Consider the following 8882-nt stretch of genomic DNA (forward strand, 5'->3'; position numbering starts at 1 on the left):
ATGAAAAGAATTCATTTTTCTGAGTCAAAGGGCTTTCATTTCGCTAGAATCGGACTAACGGTCTAATTGTTATCAATTAAACACTGATAATTCAATTTATTATTCACTATAAATAACTATTACTAATTTTTAAAACTCAAAAATAATTTTTAAATAATTATTTAAGAAAAATCAGAATTAAAAATGATTTTTCTATAATTTTTGGAATTAAAATGAATTTATAATGATTTATTGAAAATTATTTAATTAATTATCAAAATCATTAATCATTTTTAAATAATTAATAAATAATTAATAACTAATAAATAAATGATAAATAATTGAGAAAATAATTCAATCTGTTTTTTAGAAAATAATTCAGAATTATTTATAATATAAATCAATTAATTAAATAATTAATTTATAAAATAAATAAAACTGATTTTTGAAATTAATAAAAATTAAATTAAATTAAAAATCCAGAAACATTTGTCAGAAACCAGACATCTAACAAAACAGATCAAAACCGGGTTGACAAACGGGTCAACCGGGTCATAATCCGGGTCATGAAGAACATGACCGGATTTTTCCAGAATCCGGCGACTTCACCGGATTCCGGTGAGTTGAATACAGTCCCAAATCAGCACCGTTTGATACGGTTTTTGGGTGCTTTTCATTGCAAATCACATCAACAACTCAGTCCAACCATTTGTTCAACAAAATCATCCCTGTAACAACTTCTTCGGCCAAAATCGATCAAACACCGACCTAAACTCCGGCCAGAATCCTATCTTTTGATTCCGTAAACCAAACTCAATGTTCTATAGTGGAAATTAAAGCTATGAACACATACAATCAAAGCCCTAACCTTTCAGGAACCAAAGATTCACAAAAATCATCGAGTTGTAATATGAAAATTCAGTATAAACCCTAGAAATCGTGAATCACTGTACAGACATCGTTTGTTTAATTAAACACCATGAATCGACTGTAAATCATCTAATAAAGCTATATCAATCATCAAAACATCAAAATAACCCTGAAAGCAAAAAGTCCTAATTCGAACATAAACCCTAGAAATTGAAAATCAAAAACGATGCATTAAAACATGAAATTGATATCAAAAACAGAAAGAACAGATCAAAATCTTCGATTTGGTTTCTGGAATCACACGATTTGATGAAGAAATAAGCTGGAAATCACAGTCTGATTCTCAACCCGATTCAAGTTCTTCCCGGCCCGATTTGCAGAGAAAATCAATTAATTTCTGATTTTTAGTTTATAATTAATAATAATTAAATAAAAATTAGGCTATTTATAGTAATAAAATTAATACTCCTAAATAAAATTAAGGCCCTAATTCTACACTTTTTAAAATTAATAGGCTTCTAATTTTATAATTTTTGAGTATTAAAATTTAATTTATAAATATTTTATATATGCAATATATATGCCAAAATTTCCCAAAAATTGTGAATATTGGAAAAATGCAAATAAATAATATAAATGAAAGTCCTATAATTTTATAAAAATAAAAATGTGATTTTTATGGGGTTTTTAACACCCAATGGGGCCCGGAAAAGTCAATTTTCGCAAAACAAGAAAATTTATAAAATGCCTAGATGTTCAGAATAATGTGATGGTAAAAGCCGTTTGATGAAAAATAAGGCCCATTATTTTATTTGAAATACTGGCTTTAAAATCATGATTCGGGTCGTAAAACGTTTGAAATGAAAGCGATGAATGCAAAATAAAATATTTGAAAAATATCTTAAAAATACAAAAATGACACGGAATGCACGTAACACGTAACAATTAGGGTTTGACAGATAATTACACATAAATGACACATTAACACACATCATTTATTATAAATATGATATAATACAAACGTAGATTTCCCAGACGTTACATCCTTCCCCCCTTAATAGGATTTTGTCCTCAGAATCTTACTATGAAAACAAATGAGGATAATTCTCTAACATTTCACTCTCAAGTTCATAGGTTGATTCTTCAACCATAGGATTTCTCCACAACACTCGCACTAAAGATACAGACTTATTTCTCAACACTTTCTCTTGCCGATCTAAAATTCTTACCGGCTGTTCTACAAAAGACAAATCAGGTTGGATATCTATCGGTTCATACTCAATTACATGCCTAGAATCAGGATTATTTCGCTCAAGCATTGACACATGAAACACATTGTGAATATGTTGCATATGAGGTGGTAAAGCTAATTCGTACACAACTTTTCCCACTTTCTTCAAAATTTCAAACTGTCCGACATATCGTAATTTCAATTTACCCTTGTTGCCAAATATGTTCAATCCTTTCCATGGAGATATTTTGAGTAATACGTGTTCTCCTTCCTGATAATCTATATCTTTCCGTGCTTGATCAATCGCACAAACTCGTAGCATGTTTTCAATCGTTTGGATAGTACTTTCACTTTGCCCATCGGTTTGCGGATGATAAGCGGTACTCATGTTTAATTTAGTTCCAAGACATTCTTAAAATTATCTCCAAAATCTTGAGTTGAAACGGGGATCTCGATCAGACACGATAGATATTGGAACTCAATGTCGCATCACAATTTCCTTGAGATACAAGTGCACTAGCTTGTCGAGTGAAAATCTTTCGTTAATCGGTAGAAAACGTGCCGACTTCGTGAGTCTATCAACAATCACCCATATCGCATCATGATTTGCTTTAGTCCTTGGTAGTCCTACCACAAAATCCATCGCTAAATGCTCCCATTTCCATTCTGGAATGTCTAATGGTTGTAATAATCCGCTCGTAGGTTGATGTTCCGCTTTGACTCTCTGGCATGTGTAGCATTTACTTACCCATTCTGCTATTTCCTTCTTCATATTCGGCCACCGAAAGTTTTCCTTCAGATCACGATACATTTTTGTACTCCCTGGATGAATGGAATACTTCGAACTGTGCGCATCTCGCAATATTTCTTCTTTTAGTTCTGCCACGTTAGGGATCCATATACTCGATACAAAGCGTAGAATTCCTTCATTATCCTTCTGATTTATGATTTCTTCTCCCGTTAAGTCGTTATCCTGACTCATCACTTCTTCTTGACAGTGGCGAATCTTCTCTAGCAACTCTGGTTGAAAAGTCATAGCATAGATAGCTTCCGCAAATTCATTGGGAACACGAATTTCGATTTCCAACTTGTCAAATTCCTTAGCTAATTCTTTGCATGAAGTTAACAAATTCAATCTTCCTTCCGGCTCAGCGCATCTGCCACAACATTTGCTTTCCCTGGATGATAACTGATCGTAATATCGTAATCTTTAATTAATTCCAGCCATCGACGTTGACGCATGTTCAGTTATTTTTGCGTAAAAATGTACTTCAGACTTTTATGATCTACGTAGATTTCACATTTCTCACCGTAGAGATAGTGTCTCCAAAGTTTCAATGCAAATATGATCGCTGCTAATTCCAGGTCATGCGTAGGATATTTATGTTCATGAGGTTTGAGCTGTCTTGAAGCATATGCAATGACGTTACCATGCTGCATCAATACACATCCTAATCCGCGATACGAAGCGTCGCTGTAAATGACGAAATTCCCATGCTCGTCTGGCAATACGAGTACCGGTGCGGTTACTAACCGATTCTTCAGCTCTTGAAAACTTCCTTCACATTTGTTGTCCCATACGAACTTTTCACTTTTTCGGGTTAACTTGCTCAACGGCGTTGCTATTTTCACAAAATCTTTGACAAATCTTCTATAATATCCTGCCAATCCCAAGAAACTTCGAACTTCTGTCGGTGTCTTTGGTCTTTCCCAATTTAACATAGTTTCAATCTTCGCTGGGTCGACTTGAATACCTTCCCTACTGATGATGTGTCCTAAAAATTGTACTTCTTTCAACCAGAATTCACATTTCGAGAATTTCATGTACATTTGCTCCTTTCTCAAAATTTCCAAAGCTATCCTCAAGTGTTCAGCATGCTCTTCTTCTGTTCTTGAGTAAATCAAGATGTCATCAATAAATACGATAACGAATTTTTCCAAGTATTTCTTGAATACTCTGTTCATCAAATCCATAAATGCTGCTGGCGCGTTAGTCAAACCGAATGTCATTACAAGAAACTCGTAATATCCATATCTCGTATGAAATGCAGTCGTGGGAATATCTTCAGCTTTAATCTTCAATTGATGATAACCTGACCGCAAATCTATCTTCGAAAACCATGCGGCTCCTTTTAGTTGATCAAACAAATCATCGATTCTCGGTAAAGGATACCTATTCTTGATAGTGAGCTTATTCAATTCCCGATACTCAATGCATAACCGCATGATGCCGTCTTTCTTCTTCATGAACAATACCGGTGCACCCCATTGGGATACACCGGGTCGTATGATGCATCGGTCTAGCAGATCTTGCAATTGGGTCGACAATTCCTTCATCTCGACTGGAGCTATTAGATATGGAGCTTTTGAAACTGGTTTTGTACCTGGTGCTAGATCAATCGTGAATTCAATTTCTCGATTTTGCGGTAACCTTGGAATCTCGTCTGGAAAGACGTCCGAAAATTCACATACAACTGGAATGTCTTCTATTTTGGGACTTCCTTTCTCAGTATCTAACACGTAAGCTATATACATCTCACATCTCTGTCGAAACAATCGTTTGGTCTACATCACTGTTAGAAATTTCTTCCGCTGTTTTTCGCCCTTGAACATTACCGTTGCATTTTCCGCAGTTCGCAATTTGACTTTCTTATTCGCGCAATCGATTTGAGAATTATGACACGCTAACCAATCCATTCCCAAAATGACATCAAACTCTCATAACTTAAAAGGAATCAAGTCTACAGAAAAATGATGTCCGACTATTTCTACATCGCACGCAGGACATACTCGATCTACCGGAACTTGGTCGTCATTCACTAATTTTATAATTAATGTCTCGCCCAACCATTCAATTTCGCAATGTAACTTATCAAGGAATTCTTCAGAAATAAATGAGCGAGTATCTCCAGAATCAATTAATACTTTTGAACTTACAGAATTCACCAAAAGCGTACCTGCGATTACACTCGGACTCTGCACTGCTTCTTTCATTGTCATGTTGAAGGTCCTTGCTCTGGGTTGATTAGGTGGCGGCGGAGGTAATGCCAACACTCTTGGAATACTGGCTGCCATAACTGGTCCTTTGCAATTTCTAGCGATATGCCCTTTCTTTCCACATTGGAAGCAAGTAATTTCCGTTGTTCTTCCCACTGGACATTCATTAGAATAATGCCTTTCTGCTTACATCGGTAACACATCACATCCTTTTTAATACATACGCCGGTATGTTTTCGATTACATGTCTTGCAGTACGGCACTGGGACTCTAACCATTCCCTGCTGGCTGGAGGCTTGGAAATGATTACCTGTTTTCTGTGTACCTTGTCCTATTTTTTGAAATTCAAATTTGTTCGGGCTTGGAATCCCGGTTTCGTGCTGGAGCGGTCTTAGAAACTTCCCTGTCCTTTATCTTGCTGAGATCTTTCACTTTCCCTTCAATAATCAAAGCTTTCTGGACTACGGCGGTATACGTTGTTAATTCAAAAATTGCAACTTGGCCACGAATCCATGGTCGTAATCCTTCTTGAAACCTTTGAACTAGCTTCTCTTCAGTATCAACCTGTTCTGGGACAAACCTAGCCAACTCAGTAAATTTGGCCTCATACTCTGCTACGGACATATTTCCCTACTTCAGTTCGAAAAACTTAATCTCCATTTGGTTTTTCACATAGCGAGGAAAATGTTTTTTTAAGAACAATTCTTTAAACGTATCCCATGCAATAACACCTTCACCCTCTAAAGCCTTTTTAGATTCCCACCAATAATTTGCCTCTCCTTTCAACAAGTAACTAGCGAAGTCAGTCTTCTAGTCTTCACTTATCTTTACTAGTGTAAACGCTTTCTCTATTTCTTTCAACCAGGTGGTAGCCTTAATAGGATCAGTAGACCCCTCAAATTCTGGAGGTTTAACTGAATGAAACTGCTTGAAAGTAACAACAGGTAGTGTTGGTGGTATCTGGGCTCAGGACGAGGTGGCTGTTGTAACATTTGTTGTTGAATCTGTTGTTCTTGATGCTGCATCTGTTGCTGCATCATTACATCTATTGTTGCATCAGATGGAACATTTGGTTCATGGTCTCATTAGTCTGTTCTTCGAAATTGCTGTTAGAAGTCTCAGTCCTAGTCTTTCTTTTTGGTGCCATCTTCTTCTGAAAATAAAACAAGTGATGTTTCTTTAACAGTTTAATAAATAATTGACAATAGGTAAGAAAACAATTTATCCTGTATTAACAACATGGTTCGAATAGAAACAGGAAATGTAAACAGTTAAATAAAATGGTTGTTTTTTTTCAACAGAATTTATAATATGAAAAGCTGTGAAATAATAAAGTGAAGGTAGATACTGTAAAACTGTAAAGACTGGAATTTAAATAAAAGAAGTTTGAAAAAGTTCATTTTATATATATGACACCAGCCTCAGGTGTAAATGCTTGATACAAAAAGTCTCGCTCTGCTGGTTTTTACCGCGACTACAAGTAATACTACCACTACAGGTCAAACTACTACTACAGGTTGATCTACTAATACACACATACACACTACTCGCTATGTTACACTATGATGCCTCTATATACATCCGTACTCTAAAGTCATTGTCTCAAAATCTAGGCGGAATAGGCCTCAGCTCCTCCCTAAGTGCCTGGACCAAAGTCTGTGCCAAACGGAATATCCTGTAGAACTCTGCGAAGGAAGGTGGTCCCTCATAGGTCAAATCATCAAGCTATCAAGTGGCACTCATCAGAATTGACTGCAATCTCTGTCTCATATAGTAATCTGGTTGTAGGGCCGCTAACGGTCCTCTGTCCCTCTGGTCAAACAAATGCATAATCTCTCGACTCTATGCTCTCCAATACTCCACATCATCCCTCATAACTCTGTACTCATGGTATGGTACCATATACGACTGTGCAACCTGACCTACTGACTCCTGTGACGGAACCCTCGGTATACCTGCACCCTGCTGTGGTAATCCTAACTATAGATCCATATCATGCTCTCCCATCCCCTCGACTGGAATCATCTAAAATACATCCGGCTCTGGGGCATGCACTGGTATAGGAGGTAACACTGGGAGTGGTGGTAACTCTGGCTCAATCCCCGGTATAAACTGATGCTCAACTGGTAAAGGAACCATCGGCTCAAAGAACTCAAATGGATCAAACATCTCTATAGGGTCATGGACTATCACCTGTACTTGTGGTACCGGCTCCTGTGGCAATGGTGGTGGAGGTGGTAGAGGAGGAAACATGTACTCAGACATTGGAGGTATAACTGGTGTTGCTGGCCCGATGACTGTCCTCTCAGAAGACACAGAATAACCAGAAGATGCCATCTGATAATATACCAAAGAAAATAAAGGTTACTAAACAATCCTAAGATTTATACATCCCTATTCTAATCTGACCTAAATCCTAACACTACTCTCCCCATTTGACTATTTCTATCCTATGTGATCTCATCTTATCTCGACCCTAATGTTCTTATTTTCAGGGACCAAACCTACAGCTCTGATGCCAAACCTGTAACGCCCTCCAGACCCGGGGAATAAGTGTGGGAGTTACTAGCTAATCACCAAACCAGTACAATCTGATTAAAAATTAATAAAGAAATGAAACTAAACCCCTTTAACACTAACCAGGATCTTTTTAGGTTGAAGTACGAAAATAAGAACCACTAACTACTTTTATTACAAACCAAATTCAAAATCTCACAAATTCTCTTTATTACAAACCATTGTCTAATCATTTTTAAACTAAGTTCATCTTTTATTTAAACACACACACTAACTATCCACACTCCACCTATTCGGGCAACTCAAAGCTTTCTTCCTGGATTGGGATCAACACCTTGGGTATGAGAGGATCCCGAGGCTTGACCCGCTTCTTTACCACTCGAGTCCTGATGGGTTTCATAGTCCTTCTTAACTGAAAACAATAAGGTGAATAACAACAAAAAGGGTGAGCCAAAAATTGCTCAACAAGTTCGCAAAATATAAGCAGTGTTAAAGCATTTTAAATGAAACCATAATCCCGGGTATATCTGCAAAGATATAACCCCACGAGAATAAAAAGAAGGCCATTACCGGCGAGTACAAATGAACTAAACTGGACACAAGTTCGCATCTATATTCTGTTGATCAGTTAGAATATAATGTAGATCTATATCTCCATATATAGATCCAGTCGGGTACCCAGGCACTACGGCCCTTATCGAGGCACCAGTCATAACCCGGTCCTCAGGATTAAGACACATTTAATCCCCAAAATATCATTATCCATTCCATCGCTTAGCAACCGGAATAATTGGTATGCTTTGATATATTCTAATCACCAGAATATACCAATATCAATGTATAACCAATGGAATATGAATCAAGAAAAGAAACGGAGAAATCAAGAATCGAAATGAAATATGAACAAAGGAATAGCAAGTGTGTATTAGTGATTATGAACAAGAATCAAAAGAGTGCAAACGTGATAAGCATATGAAGAAATGTTACTATTCTGAAAGTAGAATAGGGGAAAAACTTTCCTTTTGCGCGACTTACTGCAAATGCGTCACCTTCGTCTATTACCGACTCAACCTATCTTGCTGACTTAGCTTATGTTAGAGAAATAAACTGATTTAGTAATTTCGTAATTCAATTGCATCTTGAATCGACTTCACACCGTTCCTAATGTCTACCCATGCGCTTATGACTGACTCATGTGTTACTTATTAGCAAGTAAGACTCAATTAACCACATAATACACATAAGCACATAAGCACATAATCATTTTTATAGTTGAAATAATTTTTAG

The sequence above is a fragment of the Apium graveolens genome, chromosome 2 (genome assembly GCF_009905375.1).
Source record: "Apium graveolens cultivar Ventura chromosome 2, ASM990537v1, whole genome shotgun sequence".
Lineage (NCBI taxonomy): Eukaryota > Viridiplantae > Streptophyta > Magnoliopsida > Apiales > Apiaceae > Apium > Apium graveolens.